The sequence below is a fragment of the Hyperolius riggenbachi genome, chromosome 6, assembly GCF_040937935.1.
Source record: "Hyperolius riggenbachi isolate aHypRig1 chromosome 6, aHypRig1.pri, whole genome shotgun sequence".
Classification (NCBI taxonomy): domain Eukaryota; kingdom Metazoa; phylum Chordata; class Amphibia; order Anura; family Hyperoliidae; genus Hyperolius; species Hyperolius riggenbachi.
The window spans coordinates 392,249,989-392,277,565 of NC_090651.1; the positions used below are offsets into that span (position 1 = coordinate 392,249,989).

Consider the following 27,577-nt stretch of genomic DNA (forward strand, 5'->3'; position numbering starts at 1 on the left):
GGAGGAAAAGGGGGGGGGGGGCTTGGGCTTGATCCCAGAAAATGTATAGATATATATGTCATGAATGATACGAATGTCGAGATGATTAGCGATTCTGTATCGTTCCGCAAAGCAGAGCAGAATGTCACTTTCTGTTTAAACATACAACAGATGTCTTTTCCTTCTCTTCTGAGTGAAAGCAAACCCATCCCTGACACTGAATTATGCGTACATGGCGATAAGGTAGTGTAAGGGTGGTGTGAATGTTGCGTTTACCGCACTGCAAACAACTGCAAAGAGCTTTAGTGATAATGTCAGGTGAGCAAATCATTGTTTTTACTAGTTGAGACCTCCAGGACATAAATGTTAGTCCTCTCAGCGGCAATCTTTGTGTAATGGTTTGTAGTGGTGCTGTGCTTGTGCGCACGTTCTTGGGAGTGAAGGTGATTACGGTTTTCCAGCCTCTATGATCAGGCTGAGATAGTTCAATGACAGTTAAGTGACCAAAAAAACGGTAATGAGGCCTTATACAGGGGGCAGTAGTGGATACTAGATGCCAGAGTCCCTTTCCTGGCCAGTGACACAGAGTCCCTTTCCTGGCCAGTGACACAGAAGTGTGAAACCCTAGTCAGAATCCTGGTGTAATATGTCAAAGGTTGTTCTAGCTGATCCCACTTAGATGCTAATTAACACACCAAAAGGGTGGCTTTCATCCAGGGGAAGCCAAAGGAAGCTAGCTCCACAGGGGTCTACTGATGAACTCAGACACATTGGCACCGCTGGGGAACCGATTTAAATGCATATGGTTTATGATTTTGGTCTGTTAACTGAAAACCATGTAGAGCACAGCTATGAAATTCATATAGTCTTATTCGTTAAAATCTGCCCAATGTGCTGATATAAAATTCATAACAATAACCCGTCCGGTTATTGGTGTACGACCCTTCTCCGGGGCAGGACAGCCTAACGCACTCATGCAAGATGTCATATTAATCAGTATTTTCTGACAATTATGAATCTGCTATCCACCTAAACATGACATGTATAGTTTATGAGTTACAGTGTTTTACAATTTAAGCTCAAAATCCTCCTAGGAGGAGGTGGACTGTCATTGGTGGGTAATTCAGAGGGGGCAGGCGTTGCCACACCCCAAACCAGCTTCATCAAAAGCACATTGCCAGCAGGCGGACTTCAGTCCTCCGAATCCCATCTTCACGAGAGCCTGCTGCTGCTAACCAGAGGACCATGTGGTTAGCAGCCATCTTGGAACTGTAACATCTGCTTGGATTACAAAAAATGCCTAAAGGCCTAGGATTCTGAAACCAAGGACTCGGATATCAATGCCTGCATTTGAACTGGACTTTATCTGAGGAAATATTCCCACACAGACTGCATTTCGGCTAAGTAAACCTTTCACAATTATTCCCTTTTATTTAAGCTTTGCGTTTCTAGGTTAATTCGTGTATGTAAATGTGTGTAATTTTTGTTATTAAAACGTTTAAAAATCGTTTTACAGTTATGATCTGTTCCTGAACATACACAATCGTACTTACTCCTCCGAAACGTTACCTTGTGTTCTAGAGTATCTTGTATTTACAACCCGTATGCTTGAATCGGGCACAGATAGACAGATCTGGCGCCGATCCCTGCATACAGCTAAGGGTTAACTTACAGTGTTCGCAGTGTGCTAATATATTTACAGTCATGTGCTGACTCACATGTGGTGGCAAGTATTTGAATTGTATGTGTGTGGTGAATCCTTTGGAGTCAGGACGCTCCTCTCGGCTAGTCGGCTCATAGATTGCAAATCCACATATGGGCATCTATGCGCAAAGCGACAGCGAGACCGAGTTTCTGACTCTGAGCGATTGACCCGATCAAGGACCGGCCCGTGCGGTTCATGACAATATATATCCTATATAACAGGAGTCAGGAACCTGTTTGGCTGAGAGAGCCATAAATGCCATATATTTTAAAATGTAATTCTGTGAGAGCCATACAATATGTTTCAAACTGGGACCGTGCGCATGCGCAGCAGAGGGCTCACGTCCTTGTTGCCATGGTGATGTGTATACAGTTGATCCGCCGGGCAACGGAAGTGTCAGACACATCTTCAGCTTCTCTTCGGTTTCAGCAACATTAGCAATTTCCCCGAGAGCCAGACAGGAGAAATACCAACTAACAGCTTGTACAATTAGCTACCTGACTTGGGGGTTGATTCACTTTGTAGGACGTGATCCCTGCACTTTGGCCCAATAGGCTGCCTGTCAAGTGACAGACAGCCTATTGGGCCAATCAAAGTGCCAGGATCTCGTCCTACAAAGCCACTGGACCTGACAGGGTCCAGAGTGGGACAATTAAAGCAGCCATTCGTTTTGGGGTAGCGTGAGTAAGTTAGTAGTGCATGCTCCAGCACTGTGTGTGTATGGGTGGGTGTGTGTGTGTGTGTAGGTGGGTGTGTGTGTAGGTGTGTGTAGGTGTGTGTGTGTGTAGGTGTATGTAGGTGTGTGTGTGTGTGTGTAGGTGTGTGTGTGTGTGTGTGTGTGTGTGTGTGTGTGTGTGTGTGTGTAGGTGTGTGTGTGTGTGTGTGTGTGTGTGTGTGTGTAGGTGTGTGTGTGTGTGTGTGTAGGTGTGTGTGTGTGTGTGTAGGTGTGTGTGTGTGTAGGTGTGTGTGTGTGTAGGTGTGTGTGTAGGGGTGTGTGTGTGTGTAGGTGTGTGTGTGTGTGTAGGTGTGTGTGTGTGTGTAGGTGTGTGTGTGTGTGTAGGTGTGTGTGTGTGTGTGTATGTGTGTGTAGGTGTGTGTGTGTGTAGGTGTGTGTGTGTGTAGGTGTGTGTGTGTGTAGGTGTGTGTGTGTGTAGGTGTGTGTGTGTGTAGGTGTGTGTGTGTGTAGGTGTGTGTGTGTAGGTGTGTGTGTGTGTGTAGGTGTGTGTGTGTGTGTAGGTGTGTGTAGGTGTGTGTGTGTGTAGGTGTGTGTGTGTGTAGGTGTGTGTGTGTGTAGGTGTGTGTGTGTGTGTGTTGTGTGTTGGTGTGTGTGTGTGTGTGTGTGTGTGTGTGTGTGTGTGTGTGTGTGTGTGTGTGTGTGTGTGTGTGTGTGTGTGTGTGTGTGTATGTATGTATGTATGTATGTGTATATATATATATATATATACACATACATATACACACAGGGTGGGCCATTTATATGGATGCACCTTAATAAAATGGGAATGGTTGGTGATATTAACTTCCTGTTTGTGGCACATTAGTATATGTGAAGGGGAAAACTTTTCAAGATGGGTGGTGACCATGGCAGCCATTTTGAAGTTGGCCATTTTGAATCCCACTTTTCTTTTTTTCAATAGGAAGAAGGTCATGTGACACGTCAAACTGATTGGGAATTTCACAAGAAAAACAATGGTGTGCTTGGTTTCAACGTAACTTTATTCTTTCATGAGTTATTTACAAGTTTCTGACCACTTATAAAATGTGTTCAATGTGCTGCTTATTGTGTTGGATTGTCAATGCAACCCTCTTCTCCCACTCCTCACACACTGATAGCAACACCACAGGAGAAATGCTAGCACAGGCTTCCAGTATCCGTACCCTCTTCTCCCACTCCTCACACACTGCTAGCAACACCGCAGGAGAAATGCCAGCACAGGCTTCCAGTATCCGTACCCTCTTCTCCCACTCCTCACACACTGATCGCAACACCGCAGGAGAAATGCCAGCACAGGCTTCCAGTATCCGTACCCTCTTCTCCCACTCCTCACACACTGATAGCAACACCGCAGGAGAAATGCCAGCACAGGCTTCCAGTATCTGTACCCTCTTCTCCCACTCCTCACACACTGATAGCAACACCGCAGGAGAAATGCCAGCACAGGCTTCCAGTATCTGTACCCTCTTCTCCCACTCCTCACACACTGATAGCAACACCGCAGGGGAAATGCCAGCACAGGCTTCCAGTATCCGTACCCTCTTCTCCCACTCTTCACACACTGATCGCAACACCGCAGGAGAAATGCCAGCACAGGCTTCCAGTATTCGTACCCTCTTCTCCCACTCCTCACACACTGATCGCAACACCGCAGGAGAAATGCCAGCACAGGCTTCCAGTATCTGTACCCTCTTCTCCCACTCCTCACACACTGATAGCAACACCGCAGGAGAAATGCCGGCACAGGCTTCCAGTATCCGTACCCTCTTCTCCCACTCTTCACACACTGATAGCAACACCGCAGGAGAAATGCCAGCACAGGCTTCCAGTATCCGTACCCTCTTCTCCCACTCTTCACACACTGATAGCAACACTGCAGGAGAAATGCCAGCACAGGCTTCCAGTATCTGTACCCTCTTCTCCCACTCTTCACACACTGATAGCAACACCACAGGAGAAATGCCAGCACAGGCTTCCAGTATCCGTACCCTCTCCTCCCACACTGATAGCAACACCGCAGGAGAAATGCCGGCACAGGCTTCCAGTATCCGTACCCTCTTCTCCCACTCTTCACACACTGATAGCAACACCGCAGGAGAAATGCCAGCACAGGCTTCCAGTATCCGTACCCTCTTCTCCCACTCTTCACACACTGATAGCAACACTGCAGGAGAAATGCCAGCACAGGCTTCCAGTATCTGTACCCTCTTCTCCCACTCCTCACACACTGATAGCAACACCGCAGGAGAAATGCCAGCACAGGCTTCCAGTATCTGTACCCTCTTCTCCCACTCCTCACACACTGATAGCAACACCGCAGGGGAAATGCCAGCACAGGCTTCCAGTATCTGTACCCTCTTCTCCCACTCTTCACACACTGATAGCAACACTGCAGGAGAAATGCCAGCACAGGCTTCCAGTATCCGTACCCTCTCCTCCCACACTGATAGCAACACCGCAGGAAAAATGCCAGCACAGGCTTCCAGTATCCGTACCCTCTTCTCCCACTCTTCACACACTGATAGCAACACCGCAGGAGAAATGCCAGCACAGGCTTCCAGTATCCGTACCCTCTTCTCCCACTCCTCACACACTGATAGCAACACTGCAGGAGAAATGCCAGCACAGGCTTCCAGTATCCGTACCCTCTTCTCCCACTCCTCACACACTGATAGCAACACCGCAGGAGAAATGCTAGCACAGGCTTCCAGTATCTGTACCCTCTTCTCCCACTCTTCACACACTGATAGCAACACCGCAGGAGAAATGCCAGCACAGGCTTCCAGTATCCGTACCCTCTTCTCCCACTCCTCACACACTGATAGCAACACCGCAGGAGAAATGCCAGCACAGGCTTCCAGTATCCATACCCTCTTCTCCCACTCCTCACACACTGATAGCAACACCGCAGGAGAAATGCTAGCACAGGCTTCCAGTATCTGTACCCTCTTCTCCCACTCCTCACACACTGATAGCAGCACCGCAGGAGAAATGCCAGCACAGGCTTCCAGTATCCGTACCCTCTTCTCCCACTCCTCACACACTGATAGCAACACCGCAGGAGAAATGCCAGCACAGGCTTCCAGTATCCGTACCCTCTCCTCCCACTCCTCACACACTGATAGCAACACCACAGGAGAAATGCTATCACAGGCTTCCAGTATCCGTACCCTCTTCTCCCACTCCTCACACACTGATAGCAACACCGCAGGAGAAATGCCAGCACAGGCTTCCAGTATCCGTACCCTCTCCCTACACTCCTCACACACTGATAGCAACACCGCAGGAGAAATGCCAGCACAGGCTTCCAGTATCCGTACCCTCTTCTCCCACTCCTCACACACTGATAGCAACACCACACGAGAAATGCTAGCACAGGCTTCCAGTATCCGTACCCTCTTCTCCCACTCTTCATACGCTGATAGCAACACCGCAGGAGAAATGCTAGCACAGGCTTCCAGTATCCGTACCCTCTTCTCCCACTCCTCACACACTGATAGCAACCCCGCAGGAGAAATGCCAGCACAGGCTTCCAGTATCCGTACCCTCTTCTCCCACTCTTCACACACTGATAGCAACACCGCAGGAGAAATGCTAGCACAGGCTTCCAGTATCCGTACCCTCTTCTCCCACTCCTCACACACTGATAGCAACACCACAGGAGAAATGCTAGCACAGGCTTCCAGTATCCATACCCTCTTCTCCCACTCTTCATACGCTGATAGCAACACCGCAGGAGAAATGCTAGCACAGGCTTCCAGTATCCGTACCCTCTTCTCCCACTCCTCACACACTGATAGCAACACTGCAGGAGAAATGCTAGCACAGGCTTCCAGTATCCGTACCCTCTTCTACCACTCTTCACACACTGATAGCAACACCGCAGGAGAAATGCCAGCACAGGCTTCCAGTATCCGTACCCTCTTCTCCCACTCCTCACACACTGATAGCAACACCGCAGGAGAAATGCTAGCACAGGCTTCCAGTATCCGTACCCTCTTCTCCCACTCTTCATACGCTGATAGCAACACCGCAGGAGAAATGCTAGCACAGGCTTCCAGTATCCGTACCCTCTTCTCCCACTCCTCACACACTGATAGCAACACCGCAGGAGAAATGCTAGCACAGGCTTCCAGTATCCGTACCCTCTTCTCCCACTCTTCATACGCTGATAGCAACACCGCAGGGGAAATGCTAGCACAGGCTTCCAGTATCCGTACCCTCTTCTCCCACTCCTCACACACTGATAGCAGCACCGCAGGAGAAATTCCAGCACAGGCTTCCAGTATCTGTACCCTCTCCTCCCACACTGATAGCAACACCGCAGGAAAAATGCCAGCACAGGCTTCCAGTATCCGTACCCTCTTCTCCCACTCTTCACACACTGATAGCAACACCGCAGGAGAAATGCCAGCACAGGCTTCCAGTATCCGTACCCTCTTCTCCCACTCCTCACACACTGATAGCAACACTGCAGGAGAAATGCCAGCACAGGCTTCCAGTATCCGTACCCTCTTCTCCCACTCCTCACACACTGATAGCAACACCGCAGGAGAAATGCTAGCACAGGCTTCCAGTATCTGTACCCTCTTCTCCCACTCTTCACACACTGATAGCAACACCGCAGGAGAAATGCCAGCACAGGCTTCCAGTATCCGTACCCTCTTCTCCCACTCCTCACACACTGATAGCAACACCGCAGGAGAAATGCCAGCACAGGCTTCCAGTATCCATACCCTCTTCTCCCACTCCTCACACACTGATAGCAACACCGCAGGATAAATGCTAGCACAGGCTTCCAGTATCTGTACCCTCTTCTCCCACTCCTCACACACTGATAGCAGCACCGCAGGAGAAATGCCAGCACAGGCTTCCAGTATCCGTACCCTCTTCTCCCACTCCTCACACACTGATAGCAACACCGCAGGAGAAATGCCAGCACAGGCTTCCAGTATCCGTACCCTCTCCTCCCACTCCTCACACACTGATAGCAACACCGCAGGAGAAATGCTATCACAGGCTTCCAGTATCCGTACCCTCTTCTCCCACTCCTCACACACTGATAGCAACACCGCAGGAGAAATGCCAGCACAGGCTTCCAGTATCCGTACCCTCTCCCTACACTCCTCACACACTGATAGCAACACCGCAGGAGAAATGCCAGCACAGGCTTCCAGTATCCGTACCCTCTTCTCCCACTCCTCACACACTGATAGCAACACCACACGAGAAATGCTAGCACAGGCTTCCAGTATCCGTACCCTCTTCTCCCACTCTTCATACGCTGATAGCAACACCGCAGGAGAAATGCTAGCACAGGCTTCCAGTATCCGTACCCTCTTCTCCCACTCCTCACACACTGATAGCAACCCCGCAGGAGAAATGCCAGCACAGGCTTCCAGTATCCGTACCCTCTTCTCCCACTCTTCACATACTGATAGCAACACCGCAGGAGAAATGCTAGCACAGGCTTCCAGTATCCGTACCCTCTTCTCCCACTCCTCACACACTGATAGCAACACCACAGGAGAAATGCTAGCACAGGCTTCCAGTATCCATACCCTCTTCTCCCACTCTTCATACGCTGATAGCAACACCGCAGGAGAAATGCTAGCACAGGCTTCCAGTATCCGTACCCTCTTCTCCCACTCCTCACACACTGATAGCAACACTGCAGGAGAAATGCTAGCACAGACTTCCAGTATCCGTACCCTCTTCTCCCACTCTTCACACACTGATAGCAACACCGCAGGAGAAATGCCAGCACAGGCTTCCAGTATCCGTACCCTCTTCTCCCACTCCTCACACACTGATAGCAACACCGCAGGAGAAATGCTAGCACAGGCTTCCAGTATCCGTACCCTCTTCTCCCACTCTTCATACGCTGATAGCAACACCGCAGGAGAAATGCTAGCACAGGCTTCCAGTATCCGTACCCTCTTCTCCCACTCCTCACACACTGATAGCAACACCGCAGGAGAAATGCTAGCACAGGCTTCCAGTATCCGTACCCTCTTCTCCCACTCTTCATACGCTGATAGCAACACCGCAGGGGAAATGCTAGCACAGGCTTCCAGTATCCGTACCCTCTTCTCCCACTCCTCACACACTGATAGCAGCACCGCAGGAGAAATTCCAGCACAGGCTTCCAGTATCTGTACCCTCTTCTCCCACTCCTCACACACTGATAGCAACACCGCAGGAGAAATGCCAGCACAGGCTTCCAGTATCCGTACCCTCTTCTCCCACTCCTCACACACTGATAGCAGCACCGCAGGAGAAATGCCAGCACAGGCTTCCAGTATCCGTACCCTCTCCTCCCACTCCTCACACACTGATAGCAACACCACAGGAGAAATGCTATCACAGGCTTCCAGTATCCGTACCCTCTTCTCCCACTCCTCACACACTGATAGCAACACCGCAGGAGAAATGCCAGCACAGGCTTCCAGTATCCGTACCCTCTCCCTACACTCCTCACACACTGATAGCAACACCGCAGGAGAAATGCCAGCACAGGCTTCCAGTATCCGTACCCTCTTCTCCCACTCCTCACACACTGATAGCAACACCACACGAGAAATGCTAGCACAGGCTTCCAGTATCCGTACCCTCTTCTCCCACTCTTCATACGCTGATAGCAACACCGCAGGAGAAATGCTAGCACAGGCTTCCAGTATCCGTACCCTCTTCTCCCACTCCTCACACACTGATAGCAACCCCGCAGGAGAAATGCCAGCACAGGCTTCCAGTATCCGTACCCTCTTCTCCCACTCTTCACACACTGATAGCAACACCGCAGGAGAAATGCTAGCACAGGCTTCCAGTATCCGTACCCTCTTCTCCCACTCCTCACACACTGATAGCAACACCACAGGAGAAATGCTAGCACAGGCTTCCAGTATCCATACCCTCTTCTCCCACTCTTCATACGCTGATAGCAACACCGCAGGAGAAATGCTAGCACAGGCTTCCAGTATCCGTACCCTCTTCTCCCACTCCTCACACACTGATAGCAACACTGCAGGAGAAATGCTAGCACAGGCTTCCAGTATCCGTACCCTCTTCTCCCACTCTTCACACACTGATAGCAACACCGCAGGAGAAATGCCAGCACAGGCTTCCAGTATCCGTACCCTCTTCTCCCACTCCTCACACACTGATAGCAACACCGCAGGAGAAATGCTAGCACAGGCTTCCAGTATCCGTACCCTCTTCTCCCACTCTTCATACGCTGATAGCAACACCGCAGGAGAAATGCTAGCACAGGCTTCCAGTATCCGTACCCTCTTCTCCCACTCCTCACACACTGATAGCAACACCGCAGGAGAAATGCTAGCACAGGCTTCCAGTATCCGTACCCTCTTCTCCCACTCTTCATACGCTGATAGCAACACCGCAGGGGAAATGCTAGCACAGGCTTCCAGTATCCGTACCCTCTTCTCCCACTCCTCACACACTGATAGCAGCACCGCAGGAGAAATTCCAGCACAGGCTTCCAGTATCTGTACCCTCTTCTCCCACTCCTCACACACTGATAGCAACACCGCAGGAGAAATGCCAGCACAGGCTTCCAGTATCCGTACCCTCTTCTCCCACTCCTCACACACTGATAGCAGCACCGCAGGAGAAATTCCAGCATAGGCTTCCAGTATCTGTACCCTCTTCTCCCACTCTTCACACACTGATAGCAACACCGCAGGAGAAATGCTAGCACAGGCTTCCAAGTATCCGTAGTTTCAGGTGCTGCACATCTCTTATCTTCACAGCATAGACAATTGCCTTCAGATGACCCCAAAGATAAAAGTCTAAGGGGGTCAGATCGGGAGACCTTGGGGGCCATTTAACTGGTCCACGACGACCAAACCACTTTCCAGGAAACTGCTCATCTAGGAATGCTCGGACCTGACACCCATAATGTGGTGGTGCACCATCTTGCTGGAAAAACTCAGGGAACGTGCCAGCTTCAGTGCATAAAGAGGGAAACACATCATCATGTAGCAATTTCACATATCCAGTGGCCTTGAGGTTTCCAGTGATGAAGAATGGCCCCACTATCTTTGTACCCCATATACCACACCATACCAACAATTTTTTTGTTCCAACAGTCTTGGAGGGATCTATCCAATGTGGGTTAGTGTCAGACCAATAGCGGTGGTTTTGTCTGTCAACTTCACCATTCACATAAAAGTTTGCCTCATTACTGAACAAAATCTTCTGCGTAAACTTTGGGTCCTGTTCCAATCTTTGTTTTGCCCATTCTGTAAATTCAGTGCGCCGATCTGGGTCATCCTCATTGAGATGCTGCAGTAGCTGGAGTTTGTAAGGGTGCCATATGTGAATAGCGAATATCCGCCGAAGGAATGGTCGACTAATGCCACTCTTCAGTGACATGCGGTGAGTGCTACGCTGTGGGCTCTGGCTGAATGAAGCTAGGACAGCCACTGATGTTTCTTCATTAGTGACAGATTTCATGCGTCCACATTTTGGCAAATCCAACACAGAACCAGTTTCAGGAAACTTAGCAAGCAGTTTGCTAACTGTAGCATGGGAGATGGGTGGTCTCGTAGGGTGTCTTGCATTGAAATCTGCTGCAATGACCCGGTTACTGCGTTCACCAGACATCAACACAATTTCTATCCGCTCCTCACGTGTTAACCTCGGCGACATGTCAATGGCTGTAAACAAAGAGAGACTTGTAAATAACTCATGAAAGAATAAAGTTTCGTTAAAACCAAGCACACCGTTGTTTTTCTTGTGAAATTCCCAATATGTTTGATGTGTCACATGACCCTCTTCCTATTGAAAAAACAAAAGTTGGATTCAAAATGGCCGACTTCAAAATGGCTGCCAAGGTCACCACCCATATACATACACGCACACACGCGCGCGCACGCACGCACGCACGCACGCACGCACGCACGCACGCACGCACGCACACACACACACACACACACACACACACACACACACACACACACTACCGTATATACTCAAATACAAGTCGACTTCATGTACAAGTCGACTCCAATATTCAACCCTCTTCAGCTGGAATTATTTATTGACTCAAGTATAAGTCTACCCAGCAAAGTTAATGGTTGCATTTGGGGCCCAGGAAGAATTAACAGCCCCGCACTTGGGGACCAGGAGGGGTTATTGACTGCATTGCACACAGTATTGCAGCCATTAACCCCTCCTGTCCCTTAAGTGCAGCCAATACCTCCTCCAGGCCCCCAAGTGCTGAAATGATTCACTCCTGTTTATGCAGCCCAGTATCCCCCCCCCCCCCCTTTCCTTGTTAGGGCCTGTACACACTGCTGCATTTTTTTAAAATCACATTGTTTTTTTTAATTGCAAGGTCTTTTGAAAAATCCTGAAAATCATGAAGAACGGTACACACTGGTGCAATGTGATTTTTCTATTTTCATAAAGGCTTAGTGATTTAAAAATCGCATGCGATTTTAAAAACGCAGCGCAAGCGCAGAAGTGTGTACAGGCCCTTAATTGCTGTGGCCAGGACTTTCAGACCTGTGTTTTCTTAGCATTTCCTTTCCTCAAAGTATCACTGGGTAAGTACACATTACTCTGTGCTCAGTGTCGCACATGACTCGTGTATAAGTCAACCCCTATACTTTTATAAAGTGAATCAGACCTACATTTCTAGACTTATACTCAACTATATACAGTATGTGTATGTATGTAATATATATATATATATAGAAAAATATTAAATGCTACCATGCGCTAGAGAAAACTCCAGATCAATCAAAGCAGCGTGCAGAACTGAGGAGTACCCTTAAATCCTCAAATTGTACAAATAGTTAGATTTATATGAGTCTGACACGCGCTAATCCAATTAATGAACTTTATTCCTGTAAAATTGGTTACAAATACTGCAGTAATCTGAGTACCCCACTCCACTCATGCACTCCACACCACCTCTACATACATACCAATGAAGGGCCCTTCTAAAAAAATATATAAAAAAAATAAAAAATTAAAAATGTAAAAAATTGGGGGTATAATACCTCCCTACATGTGCAGTTTCCGACCCAGCAGTTTCCTGTATGGAAATCCATATTTTTTTTTTTATATTTTTTTAGAAGGGCCCTTCATTGGTATGTATGTAGAGGTGGTGTGGAGTGCATGAGTGGAGTGGGGTACTCAGATTACTGCAGTATTTGTAACCAATTTTACAGGAATAAAGTTCATTAATTGGATTAGCGCGTGTCAGACTCATATAAATCTCTCTCTCTCTATATATATATATATATATATATATATATATATATATATATATATATATATATATATATATATATATATATATATATATATATATATATTATATATATATATACATATATATATATATATATATGAGAACATAATGCAAAATCCCAAGTGTTGGACAGTCCTAGTTACAGTGTCTGCAAACTTGCAAAACGCAGCTGAAAACGCTGCACAAACCGCTTGTGCTTTGGGAAGTGCAATCGCTGCTCTCAGTGGGCTCTGGTCTAACAGAAAACTATCAGGCTGTAGGGGTCTTCAGCCTGCAGGGCCGGCGCAGGAAAAAAGGGTTACACAAAAAAGTTTTTCATTTAAAAAGTTTTGTTTCCAGGTGTGAATTTACACTAGTGAACAATCACTTTCCAAATCTTCCATTTTGGGTTTATCTGAGATTTAAAGTGGATCCGAGATAAACTTTTACTCATTGCATAATTGTGTTCCTTTCATATAGTTTACTGGGCATTCCTCAAGCCAAATACTTTTTTTTGTTTGTTATAATACTTTAATTCCCTATAAACTAAACAAGCCTCACCTCGGCTTTTCTAGAGTGCCAAGGCACTCTCAGCCTTAGTAGCAAGGGCTTATGGGAGCTCAGTCTGGGCAGGAGGAGGGAGAGGTGTTACTAGCCAGAGATTTCAGAAGCAGAGGGGAGTGAATTTGTCACAGGCTGAAGGCTGGAGATGCTATCAGCTTGCCTGTGTGTAATGTGACAAACAGAACATGGCCGCTTTCATTGTATCACAGTACGAAATAATCATATTCTGTTGGAGCTGTTAGCAGCTAGATTTTCTGTGTAAACTATCTAAACTTTAGATAAAATCTATAAGCAAGTTACTTGTTATAGTTAGTTTTTCATCTTGTATCCGCTTTAACACTGTGGTACTCTACAGGGATTGTTCAGGTGATCTCTGATGTTGCTGGGACATGGCCATGGTTAGTAGAGGAGATTCAGTGATATAGTAACGAGTAGGCCATCTCCATACTTACATTAATACAGAACAGGGTGGTCATGTGATGCAGGTAGTTGGGATCATTGGACATGGCCATGGTTAGTAGAGGAGATTCAGTGATATAGTAACGAGTGGGCCATCTCCACACTTACATTAATACAGAACAGGGTGGTCATGTGATGCAGGTAGTTGGGGTCATTGATCATGGCCATGGTTAGTAGAGGAGATTCAGTGATATAGTAACGAGTAGGCCATCTCCACACTTACATTAATACAGAACAGGGTGGTCATGTGATGCAGGTAGTTGGGGTCATTGGACATGGCCATGGTTAGTAGAGGAGATTCAGTGATATAGTAATGAGTAGGCCATCTCCACACTTACATTAATACAGAACAGGGTGGTCATGTGATGCGGATAGTTGGGGTCATTGGACATGGCCATGGTTAGTAGAGGAGATTCAGTGATATAGTAATGAGTAGGCCATCTCCACACTTACATTAATACAGAACAGGGTGGTCATGTGATGCGGGTAGTTGGGGTCACTGGACATGGCCATGGTTAGTAGAGGAGATTCAGTGATATAGCAACGAGTAGGCCATCTCCACACTTACATTAATCCAGAACAGGGTGGTCATGTGATGCGGGTAGTTGGGGTCACTGGACATGGCCATGGTTAGTAGAGGAGATTCAGTGATATAGCAACGAGTAGGCCATCTCCACACTTACATTAATACAGAACAGGGTGGTCATGTGATGCGGGTAGTTGGGGTCATCGGACATGGCCATGGTTAGTAGAGGAGATTCAGTGATATAGTAACGAGTGCTCCATCTCCACACTTACATAAATATAGAACAGGGTGGGGTCATGTGATGCAGGTAGTTGGGGTCATCGGACATGGCCATGGTTAGTAGATGAGATTCAGTGATATAGTAACGAGTGGGCCATCTCCACACTTACATTAATACAGAACAGGGTGGTCATGTGATGCGGGTGGTTGGGGTCATTGGACATGGCCATGGTTAGTAGAGAAGATTCAGTGATCTAGTAACGAGTAGGCCATCTCCATACTTACATTAATACAGAACAGGGTGGTCATGTGATGCAGGTAGTTGGGGTCATCGGACATGGCCATGGTTAGTAGAGGAGATTCAGTGATATAGTAACGAGTGGGCCATCTCCATACTTACATTATTACAGAACAGGGTGGTCATGTGATGCAGGTAGTTGGGATCATTGGACATGGCCATGGTTAGTAGAGGAGATTCAGTGATATAGTAACAAGTAGGCCATCTCCATACTTACATTAATACAGAACAGGGTGGTCATGTGATGCAGGTAGTTGGGGTCATTGGACATGGCCATGGTTAGTAGAGGAGATTCAGTGATATAGTAATGAGTAGGCCATCTCCACACTTACATTAATACAGAACAGGGTGGTCATGTGATGCGGATAGTTGGGGTCATTGGACATGGCCATGGTTAGTAGAGGAGATTCAGTGATATAGTAATGAGTAGGCCATCTCCACACTTACATTAATACAGAACAGGGTGGTCATGTGATGCGGGTAGTTGGGGTCACTGGACATGGCCATGGTTAGTAGAGGAGATTCAGTGATATAGCAACGAGTAGGCCATCTCCACACTTACATTAATACAGAACAGGGTGGTCATGTGATGCGGGTAGTTGGGGTCACTGGACATGGCCATGGTTAGTAGAGGAGATTCAGTGATATAGCAACGAGTAGGCCATCTCCACACTTACATTAATACAGAACAGGGTGGTCATGTGATGCGGGTAGTTGGGGTCATCGGACATGGCCATGGTTAGTAGAGGAGATTCAGTGATATAGTAACGAGTGCTCCATCTCCACACTTACATAAATATAGAACAGGGTGGGGTCATGTGATGCAGGTAGTTGGGGTCATCGGACATGGCCATGGTTAGTAGATGAGATTCAGTGATATAGTAACGAGTGGGCCATCTCCACACTTACATTAATACAGAACAGGGTGGTCATGTGATGCGGGTGGTTGGGGTCATTGGACATGGCCATGGTTAGTAGAGAAGATTCAGTGATCTAGTAACGAGTAGGCCATCTCCATACTTACATTAATACAGAACAGGGTGGTCATGTGATGCAGGTAGTTGGGGTCATCGGACATGGCCATGGTTAGTAGAGGAGATTCAGTGATATACTAACGAGTGGGCCATCTCCACACTTACATTAATACAGAACAGGGTGGTCATGTGATGCAGGTAGTTGGGGTCATTGATCATGGCCATGGTTAGTAGAGGAGATTCAGTGATATAGCAACGAGTAGGTTATCTCCATACTTACATTAATACAGAACAGGGTGGTCATGTGATGCAGATAGTTGGGATCATTGGACATGGCCATGGTTAGTAGAGAAGATTCAGTGATATAGTAAGGAGTAGGCCATCTCCACACTTACATTAATACAGAACAGGGTGGTCATGTGATGCGGGTAGTTGGGGTCACTGGACATGGCCATGGTTAGTAGAGGAGATTCAGTGATATAGCAAGGAGTAGGCCATCTCCACACTTCCATTAATACTGAACAGGGTGGTCATGTGATGCAGGTAGTTGGGGTCATCGGACATGGCCATGGTTAGTAGATGAGATTCAGTGATATAGTAACGAGTGGGCCATCTCCACACTTACATTAATATAGAACAGGGTGGGGTCATGTGATGCGGGTAGTTGGGGTCACTGGACATGGCCATGGTTAGTAGAGGAGATTCAGTGATATAGCAACGAGTATGTTATCTCCATACTTACATTAATACAGAACAGGGTAGTCATGTGATGTAGGTAGTTGGGATCATTGGACATGGCCATGGTTAGTAGAGGAGATTCAGTGATATAGCAACGAGTAGGTTATCTCCATACTTACATTAATACAGAACAGGGTGGTCATGTGATACGGGTAGTTGGGGTCATTGGACATGGCCATGGTTAGTAGATGAGATTCAGTGATATAGTAACGAGTAGGCCATCTCCACACTTACATTAATATAGAACAGGGTGGGGTCATGTGATGCAGGTAGTTGGGATCATTGGACATGGCCATGGTTAGCAGAGGAGATTCAGTGATATAGCAACGAGTGCTCCATCTCCACACTTACATTAATACAGAACAGGGTGGGGTCATGTGATGCAGGTAGTTGGGGTCATTGGACATGGCCATGGATAGTAGAGGAGATTCAGTGATATAGTAATGAGTGCTCCGTCTCCACACTTACATTAATACAGAACAGGGTGGTCATGTGATGCAGGTAGTTGGGGTCATCGGACATGGCCATGGTTAGTAGATGAGATTCAGTGATATAGTAACGAGTAGGCCATCTCCATACTTACATTAATACAGAACAGGGTGGTCATGTGATGCGGGTAGTTGGGGTCATTGGACATGGCCATGGATAGTAGAGGAGATTCAGTGATATAGTAACGAGTGCTCCGTCTCCACACTTACATTAATACAGAACAGGGTGGTCATGTGATGCAGGTAGTTGGGGTCATCGGACAAGGCCATGGTTAGTAGAGGAGATTCAGTGATATAGTAACGAGTGGGCCATCTCCACACTTACATTAATATAGAACAGGGTGGGGTCATGTGATGCAGGTAGTTGGGATCATTGGACATGGCCATGGTTAGTAGAGGAGATTCAGTGATATAGCAACGAGTGCTCCGTCTCCACACTTACATTAATACAGAACAGGGTGGTCATGTGATGCAGGTAGTTGGGGTCATCGGACATGGCCATGGTTAGTAGATGAGATTCAGTGATATAGTAACGAGTGGGCCATCTCCACACTTACATTAATACAGAACAGGGTGGTCATGTGATGCGGGTAGTTGGGGTCATCGGACATGGCCATGGTTAGTAGAGGAGATTCAGTGATATAGTAACGAGTGCTCCATCTCCACACTTACATTAATATAGAACAGGGTGGGGTCATGTGATGCAGGTAGTTGGGGTCATTGGACATGGCCATGGTTAGTAGAGAAGATTCAGTCATATAGTAACGAGTAGGCCATCTCCATACTTACATTAATACAGAACAGGGTGGTCATGTGATGCAGGTAGTTGAGGTCATTGGACATGGCCATGGTTAGTAGAGGAGATTCAGTGATATAGTAACGAGTGCTCCATCTCCACACTTACATTAATATAGAACAGGGTGGGGTCATGTGATGCAGGTAGTTGGGGTCACTGGACATGGCCATGGTTAGTAGAGGAGATTCAGTGATATAGTAACGAGTGCTCCATCTCCACACTTACATTAATATAGAACAGGGTGGGGTCATGTGATGCAGGTAGTTGGGGTCATTGGACATGGCCATGGTTAGTAGATGAGATTCAGTGATATAGTAACGAGTAGGCCATCTCCATACTTACATTAATACAGAACAGGGTGGTCATGTGATGCGGGTAGTTGGGGTCACTGGACATGGCCATGGTTAGTAGAGGAGATTCAGTGATATAGTAACGAGTGGGCCATCTCCATACTTACATTAATACAGAACAGGGTGGTCATGTGATGCGGGTAGTTGGGGTCATTGGACATGGCCATGGTTAGTAGAGAAGATTCAGTGATATAGTAACGAGTAGGCCATCTCCATACTTACATTAATACAGAACAGGGTGGTCATGTGATGCGGGTAGTTGGGGTCATCGGACATGGCCATGGTTAGTAGAGGAGATTCAGTGATATAGTAACGAGTGCTCCATCTCCACACTTACATTAATACAGAACAGGGTGGTCATGTGATGCAGGTAGTTGGGATCATTGGACATGGCCATGGTTAGTAGAGGAGATTCAGTGATATAGTAACGAGTGCTCCATCTCCACACTTACATTAATACAGAACAGGGTGGGGTCATGTGATGCGGGTAGTTGGGGTCATCGGACATGGCCATGGTTAGTAGAGGAGATTCAGTGATATAGTAACGAGTGCTCCATCTCCACACTTACATTAATACAGAACAGGGTGGTCATGTGATGCAGGTAGTTGGGATCATTGGACATGGCCATGGTTAGTAAATGAGATTCAGTGATATAGTAACGAGTGCTCCATCTCCACACTTACATTAATATAGAACAGGGTGGGGTCATGTGATGCAGGTAGTTGGGGTCACTGGACATGGCCATGGTTAGTAGAGGAGATTCAGTGATATAGTAACGAGTGCTCCATCTCCACACTTACATTAATATAGAACAGGGTGGGGTCATGTGATGCAGGTAGTTGGGGTCACTGGACATGGCCATGGTTAGTAGAGGAGATTCAGTGATATAGTAACGAGTGCTCCATCTCCACACTTACATTAATACAGAACAGGGTGGTCATGTGATGCAGGTAGTTGGGATCATTGGACATGGCCATGGTTAGTAAATGAGATTCAGTGATATAGTAACGAGTGCTCCATCTCCACACTTACATTAATATAGAACAGGGTGGGGTCATGTGATGCAGGTAGTTGGGATCATTGGACATGGCCATGGATAGTAGAGGAGATTCAGTGATATAGTAACGAGTGCTCCATCTCCACACTTACATTAATATAGAACAGGGTGGGGTCATGTGATGCAGGTAGTTGGGGTCACTGGACATGGCCATGGTTAGTAGAGGAGATTCAGTGATATAGTAACGAGTGCTCCATCTCCACACTTACATTAATACAGAACAGGGTGGGGTCATGTGATGCAGGTAGTTGGGGTCATCGGACATGGCCATGGTTAGTAGAGGAGATTCAGTGATATAGTAACGAGTGCTCCATCTCCACACTTACATTAATACAGAACAGGGTGGTCATGTGATGCAGGTAGTTGGGATCATTGGACATGGCCATGGTTAGTAGATGAGATTCAGTGATATAGTAACGAGTAGGCCATCTCCACACTTACATTAATATAGAACAGGGTGGGGTCATGTGACGCAGATAGTTGGGATCATTGGACATGGCCATGGTTAGTAGAGGAGATTCAGTGATATAGTAACGAGTGCTCCATCTCCACACTTACATTAATACAGAACAGGGTGGTCATGTGATGCAGGTAGTTGGGATCATTGGACATGGCCATGGTTAGTAGATGAGATTCAGTGATATAGTAACGAGTAGGCCATCTCCATACTTACATTAATACAGAACAGGGTGGTCATGTGATGCAGGTAGTTGGGATCATTGGACATGGCCATGGTTAGTAGAGGAGATTCAGTGATATAGCAACGAGTAGGCCATCTCCACACTTACATTAATATAGAACAGGGTGGGGTCATGTGATGCAGGTAGTTGGGATCATTGGACATGGCCATGGTTAGTAGATGAGATTCAGTGATATAGTAACGAGTGCTCCATCTCCACACTTACATTAATACAGAACAGGGTGGGGTCATGTGATGCAGGTAGTTGGGGTCATTGGACATGGCCATGGATAGTAGAGGAGATTCAGTGATATAGTAACGAGTGCTCCGTCTCCACACTTACATTAATATAGAACAGGGTGGTCATGTGATGCAGGTAGTTGGGATCATTGGACATGGCCATGGTTAGTAGAGGAGATTCAGTGATATAGTAACGAGTGCTCCGTCTCCACACTTACATTAATACAGAACAGGGTGGGGTCATGTGATGCAGGTAGTTGGGGTCATTGGACATGGCCATGGTTAGTAGAGGAGATTCAGTGATATAGTAACGAGTGCTCCGTCTCCACACTTACATTAATATAGAACAGGGTGGGGTCATGTGATGCAGGTAGTTGGGATCATTGGACATGGCCATGGTTAGTAGAGGAGATTCAGTGATATAGCAACGAGTGCTCCATCTCCACACTTACATTAATACTGAACAGGGTGGTCATGTGATGCAGGTAGTTGGGATCATTGGACATGGCCATGGTTAGTAGAGGAGATTCAGTGATATAGCAACGAGTGCTCCATCTCCACACTTACATTAATACAGAACAGGGTGGGGTCATGTGATGCAGGTAGTTGGGATCATTGGACATGGCCATGGTTAGTAGAGGAGATTCAGTGATATAGCAACGAGTAGGCCATCTCCACACTTACATTAATACAGAACAGGGTGGGGTCATGTGATGCAGGTAGTTGGGGTCATTGGACATGGCCATGGATAGTAGAGGAGATTCAGTGATATAGTAACGAGTGCTCCGTCTCCACACTTACATTAATACAGAACAGGGTGGGGTCATGTGATGCAGGTAGTTGGGGTCATCGGACATGGCCATGGTTAGTAGATGAGATTCAGTGATATAGTAATGAGTAGGCCATCTCCACACTTACATTAATACAGAACAGGGTGGGGTCATGTGATGCAGGTAGTTGGGATCATTGGACATGGCCATGGTTAGTAGAGGAGATTCAGTGATATAGTAACGAGTGCTCCGTCTCCACACTTACATTAATACAGAACAGGGTGGGGTCATGTGATGCAGGTAGTTGGGATCATTGGACATGGCCATGGTTAGTAGATGAGATTCAGTGATATAGTAACGAGTGCTCCATCTCCACACTTACATTAATACAGAACAGGGTGGTCATGTGATGCAGGTAGTTGGGGTCATTGGACATGGCCATGGTTAGTAGAGGAGATTCAGTGATATAGCAACGAGTGGGCCATCTCCACACTTACATTAATACAGAACAGGGTGGTCATGCGATGCAGGTAGTTGGGGTCACTGGACATGGCCATGGTTAGTAGAGGAGATTCAGTGATATAGCAACGAGTGGGCCATCTCCACACTTACATTAATACAGAACAGGGTGGTCATGTGATGCAGGTAGTTGGGGTCATCGGACATGGCCATGGTTAGTAGAGGAGATTCAGTGATATAGTAACGAGTGGGCCATCTCCACACTTACATTAATACAGAACAGGGTGGGGTCATGTGATGCAGGTAGTTGGGGTCATCGGACATGGCCATGGTTAGTAGAGGAGATTCAGTGATATAGTAACGAGTGCTCCATCTCCACACTTACATTAATACAGAACAGGGTGGGGTCATGTGATGCAGGTAGTTGGGGTCATCGGACATGGCCATGGTTAGTAGAGGAGATTCAGTGATATAGTAACGAGTGCTCCATCTCCACACTTACATTAATATAGAACAGGGTGGGGTCATGTGATGCAGGTAGTTGGGGTCATTGGACATGGCCATGGTTAGTAGAGAAGATTCAGTCATATAGTAACGAGTAGGCCATCTCCATACTTACATTAATACAGAACAGGGTGGTCATGTGATGCAGGTAGTTGAGGTCATTGGACATGGCCATGGTTAGTAGAGGAGATTCAGTGATATAGTAACGAGTGCTCCATCTCCACACTTACATTAATATAGAACAGGGTGGGGTCATGTGATGCAGGTAGTTGGGGTCACTGGACATGGCCATGGTTAGTAGAGGAGATTCAGTGATATAGTAACGAGTGCTCCATCTCCACACTTACATTAATATAGAACAGGGTGGGGTCATGTGATGCAGGTAGTTGGGGTCATTGGACATGGCCATGGTTAGTAGATGAGATTCAGTGATATAGTAACGAGTAGGCCATCTCCATACTTACATTAATACAGAACAGGGTGGTCATGTGATGCGGGTAGTTGGGGTCACTGGACATGGCCATGGTTAGTAGAGGAGATTCAGTGATATAGTAACGAGTGGGCCATCTCCATACTTACATTAATACAGAACAGGGTGGTCATGTGATGCGGGTAGTTGGGGTCATTGGACATGGCCATGGTTAGTAGAGAAGATTCAGTGATATAGTAACGAGTAGGCCATCTCCATACTTACATTAATACAGAACAGGGTGGTCATGTGATGCGGGTAGTTGGGGTCATCGGACATGGCCATGGTTAGTAGAGGAGATTCAGTGATATAGTAACGAGTGCTCCATCTCCACACTTACATTAATACAGAACAGGGTGGTCATGTGATGCAGGTAGTTGGGATCATTGGACATGGCCATGGTTAGTAGAGGAGATTCAGTGATATAGTAACGAGTGCTCCATCTCCACACTTACATTAATACAGAACAGGGTGGGGTCATGTGATGCGGGTAGTTGGGGTCATCGGACATGGCCATGGTTAGTAGAGGAGATTCAGTGATATAGTAACGAGTGCTCCATCTCCACACTTACATTAATACAGAACAGGGTGGTCATGTGATGCAGGTAGTTGGGATCATTGGACATGGCCATGGTTAGTAGATGAGATTCAGTGATATAGTAACGAGTGCTCCATCTCCACACTTACATTAATATAGAACAGGGTGGGGTCATGTGATGCAGGTAGTTGGGGTCACTGGACATGGCCATGGTTAGTAGAGGAGATTCAGTGATATAGTAACGAGTGCTCCATCTCCACACTTACATTAATACAGAACAGGGTGGGGTCATGTGATGCAGGTAGTTGGGATCATTGGACATGGCCATGGATAGTAGAGGAGATTCAGTGATATAGTAACGAGTGCTCCATCTCCACACTTACATTAATATAGAACAGGGTGGGGTCATGTGATGCAGGTAGTTGGGGTCACTGGACATGGCCATGGTTAGTAGAGGAGATTCAGTGATATAGTAACGAGTGCTCCATCTCCACACTTACATTAATACAGAACAGGGTGGGGTCATGTGATGCAGGTAGTTGGGGTCATCGGACATGGCCATGGTTAGTAGAGGAGATTCAGTGATATAGTAACGAGTGCTCCATCTCCACACTTACATTAATACAGAACAGGGTGGTCATGTGATGCAGGTAGTTGGGATCATTGGACATGGCCATGGTTAGTAGATGAGATTCAGTGATATAGTAACGAGTAGGCCATCTCCACACTTACATTAATATAGAACAGGGTGGGGTCATGTGACGCAGATAGTTGGGATCATTGGACATGGCCATGGTTAGTAGAGGAGATTCAGTGATATAGTAACGAGTGCTCCATCTCCACACTTACATTAATATAGAACAGGGTGGGGTCATGTGATGCAGGTAGTTGGGGTCACTGGACATGGCCATGGTTAGTAGAGGAGATTCAGTGATATAGTAACGAGTGCTCCATCTCCACACTTACATTAATACAGAACAGGGTGGGGTCATGTGATGCAGGTAGTTGGGATCATTGGACATGGCCATGGATAGTAGAGGAGATTCAGTGATATAGTAACGAGTGCTCCATCTCCACACTTACATTAATATAGAACAGGGTGGGGTCATGTGATGCAGGTAGTTGGGGTCACTGGACATGGCCATGGTTAGTAGAGGAGATTCAGTGATATAGTAACGAGTGCTCCATCTCCACACTTACATTAATATAGAACAGGGTGGGGTCATGTGATGCAGGTAGTTGGGGTCATTGGACATGGCCATGGTTAGTAGAGAAGATTCAGTCATATAGTAACGAGTAGGCCATCTCCATACTTACATTAATACAGAACAGGGTGGTCATGTGATGCAGGTAGTTGAGGTCATTGGACATGGCCATGGTTAGTAGAGGAGATTCAGTGATATAGTAACGAGTGCTCCATCTCCACACTTACATTAATATAGAACAGGGTGGGGTCATGTGATGCAGGTAGTTGGGGTCACTGGACATGGCCATGGTTAGTAGAGGAGATTCAGTGATATAGTAACGAGTGCTCCATCTCCACACTTACATTAATATAGAACAGGGTGGGGTCATGTGATGCAGGTAGTTGGGGTCATTGGACATGGCCATGGTTAGTAGATGAGATTCAGTGATATAGTAACGAGTAGGCCATCTCCATACTTACATTAATACAGAACAGGGTGGTCATGTGATGCGGGTAGTTGGGGTCACTGGACATGGCCATGGTTAGTAGAGGAGATTCAGTGATATAGTAACGAGTGGGCCATCTCCATACTTACATTAATACAGAACAGGGTGGTCATGTGATGCGGGTAGTTGGGGTCATTGGACATGGCCATGGTTAGTAGAGAAGATTCAGTGATATAGTAACGAGTAGGCCATCTCCATACTTACATTAATACAGAACAGGGTGGTCATGTGATGCGGGTAGTTGGGGTCATCGGACATGGCCATGGTTAGTAGAGGAGATTCAGTGATATAGTAACGAGTGCTCCATCTCCACACTTACATTAATACAGAACAGGGTGGTCATGTGATGCAGGTAGTTGGGATCATTGGACATGGCCATGGTTAGTAGAGGAGATTCAGTGATATAGTAACGAGTGCTCCATCTCCACACTTACATTAATACAGAACAGGGTGGGGTCATGTGATGCGGGTAGTTGGGGTCATCGGACATGGCCATGGTTAGTAGAGGAGATTCAGTGATATAGTAACGAGTGCTCCATCTCCACACTTACATTAATACAGAACAGGGTGGTCATGTGATGCAGGTAGTTGGGATCATTGGACATGGCCATGGTTAGTAGATGAGATTCAGTGATATAGTAACGAGTGCTCCATCTCCACACTTACATTAATATAGAACAGGGTGGGGTCATGTGATGCAGGTAGTTGGGGTCACTGGACATGGCCATGGTTAGTAGAGGAGATTCAGTGATATAGTAACGAGTGCTCCATCTCCACACTTACATTAATACAGAACAGGGTGGGGTCATGTGATGCAGGTAGTTGGGATCATTGGACATGGCCATGGATAGTAGAGGAGATTCAGTGATATAGTAACGAGTGCTCCATCTCCACACTTACATTAATATAGAACAGGGTGGGGTCATGTGATGCAGGTAGTTGGGGTCACTGGACATGGCCATGGTTAGTAGAGGAGATTCAGTGATATAGTAACGAGTGCTCCATCTCCACAATTACATTAATACAGAACAGGGTGGGGTCATGTGATGCAGGTAGTTGGGGTCATCGGACATGGCCATGGTTAGTAGAGGAGATTCAGTGATATAGTAACGAGTGCTCCATCTCCACACTTACATTAATACAGAACAGGGTGGTCATGTGATGCAGGTAGTTGGGATCATTGGACATGGCCATGGTTAGTAGATGAGATTCAGTGATATAGTAACGAGTAGGCCATCTCCACACTTACATTAATATAGAACAGGGTGGGGTCATGTGACGCAGATAGTTGGGATCATTGGACATGGCCATGGTTAGTAGAGGAGATTCAGTGATATAGTAACGAGTGCTCCATCTCCACACTTACATTAATACAGAACAGGGTGGTCATGTGATGCAGGTAGTTGGGATCATTGGACATGGCCATGGTTAGTAGATGAGATTCAGTGATATAGTAACGAGTAGGCCATCTCCATACTTACATTAATACAGAACAGGGTGGTCATGTGATGCAGGTAGTTGGGATCATTGGACATGGCCATGGTTAGTAGAGGAGATTCAGTGATATAGCAACGAGTAGGCCATCTCCACACTTACATTAATATAGAACAGGGTGGGGTCATGTGATGCAGGTAGTTGGGATCATTGGACATGGCCATGGTTAGTAGATGAGATTCAGTGATATAGTAACGAGTGCTCCATCTCCACACTTACATTAATACAGAACAGGGTGGGGTCATGTGATGCAGGTAGTTGGGGTCATTGGACATGGCCATGGATAGTAGAGGAGATTCAGTGATATAGTAACGAGTGCTCCGTCTCCACACTTACATTAATATAGAACAGGGTGGTCATGTGATGCAGGTAGTTGGGATCATTGGACATGGCCATGGTTAGTAGAGGAGATTCAGTGATATAGTAACGAGTGCTCCGTCTCCACACTTACATTAATATAGAACAGGGTGGGGTCATGTGATGCAGGTAGTTGGGATCATTGGACATGGCCATGGTTAGTAGAGGAGATTCAGTGATATAGCAACGAGTGCTCCGTCTCCACACTTACATTAATATAGAACAGGGTGGGGTCATGTGATGCAGGTAGTTGGGATCATTGGACATGGCCATGGTTAGTAGAGGAGATTCAGTGATATAGCAACGAGTGCTCCATCTCCACACTTACATTAATACTGAACAGGGTGGTCATGTGATGCAGGTAGTTGGGATCATTGGACATGGCCATGGTTAGTAGAGGAGATTCAGTGATATAGCAACGAGTAGGCCATCTCCACACTTACATTAATACAGAACAGGGTGGGGTCATGTGATGCAGGTAGTTGGGGTCATTGGACATGGCCATGGATAGTAGAGGAGATTCAGTGATATAGTAACGAGTGCTCCGTCTCCACACTTACATTAATACAGAACAGGGTGGGGTCATGTGATGCAGGTAGTTGGGGTCATCGGACATGGCCATGGTTAGTAGATGAGATTCAGTGATATAGTAATGAGTAGGCCATCTCCACACTTACATTAATACAGAACAGGGTGGGGTCATGTGATGCAGGTAGTTGGGATCATTGGACATGGCCATGGTTAGTAGAGGAGATTCAGTGATATAGTAACGAGTGCTCCGTCTCCACACTTACATTAATACAGAACAGGGTGGGGTCATGTGATGCAGGTAGTTGGGATCATTGGACATGGCCATGGTTAGTAGATGAGATTCAGTGATATAGTAACGAGTGCTCCATCTCCACACTTACATTAATACAGAACAGGGTGGTCATGCGATGCAGGTAGTTGGGGTCATCGGACATGGCCATGGTTAGTAGAGGAGATTCAGTGATATAGCAACGAGTGGGCCATCTCCACACTTACATTAATACAGAACAGGGTGGTCATGCGATGCAGGTAGTTGGGGTCACTGGACATGGCCATGGTTAGTAGAGGAGATTCAGTGATATAGCAACGAGTGGGCCATCTCCACACTTACATTAATACAGAACAGGGTGGTCATGCGATGCAGGTAGTTGGGGTCATTGGACATGGCCATGGTTAGTAGATGAGATTCAGTGATATAGTAACGAGTAGGCCATC

At 46.7% G+C, this 27,577-nt stretch overlaps 1 protein-coding gene across 1 annotated transcript in view; it reads right to left on the bottom strand.

The window, feature by feature from the left end:
- Nucleotides 1–27,577, bottom strand: part of LOC137522011 (serine/threonine-protein phosphatase 2A 65 kDa regulatory subunit A alpha isoform) — a 348,262-nt gene that overhangs the window by 43,464 nt on the left and 277,221 nt on the right. The window lies entirely within an intron of this gene.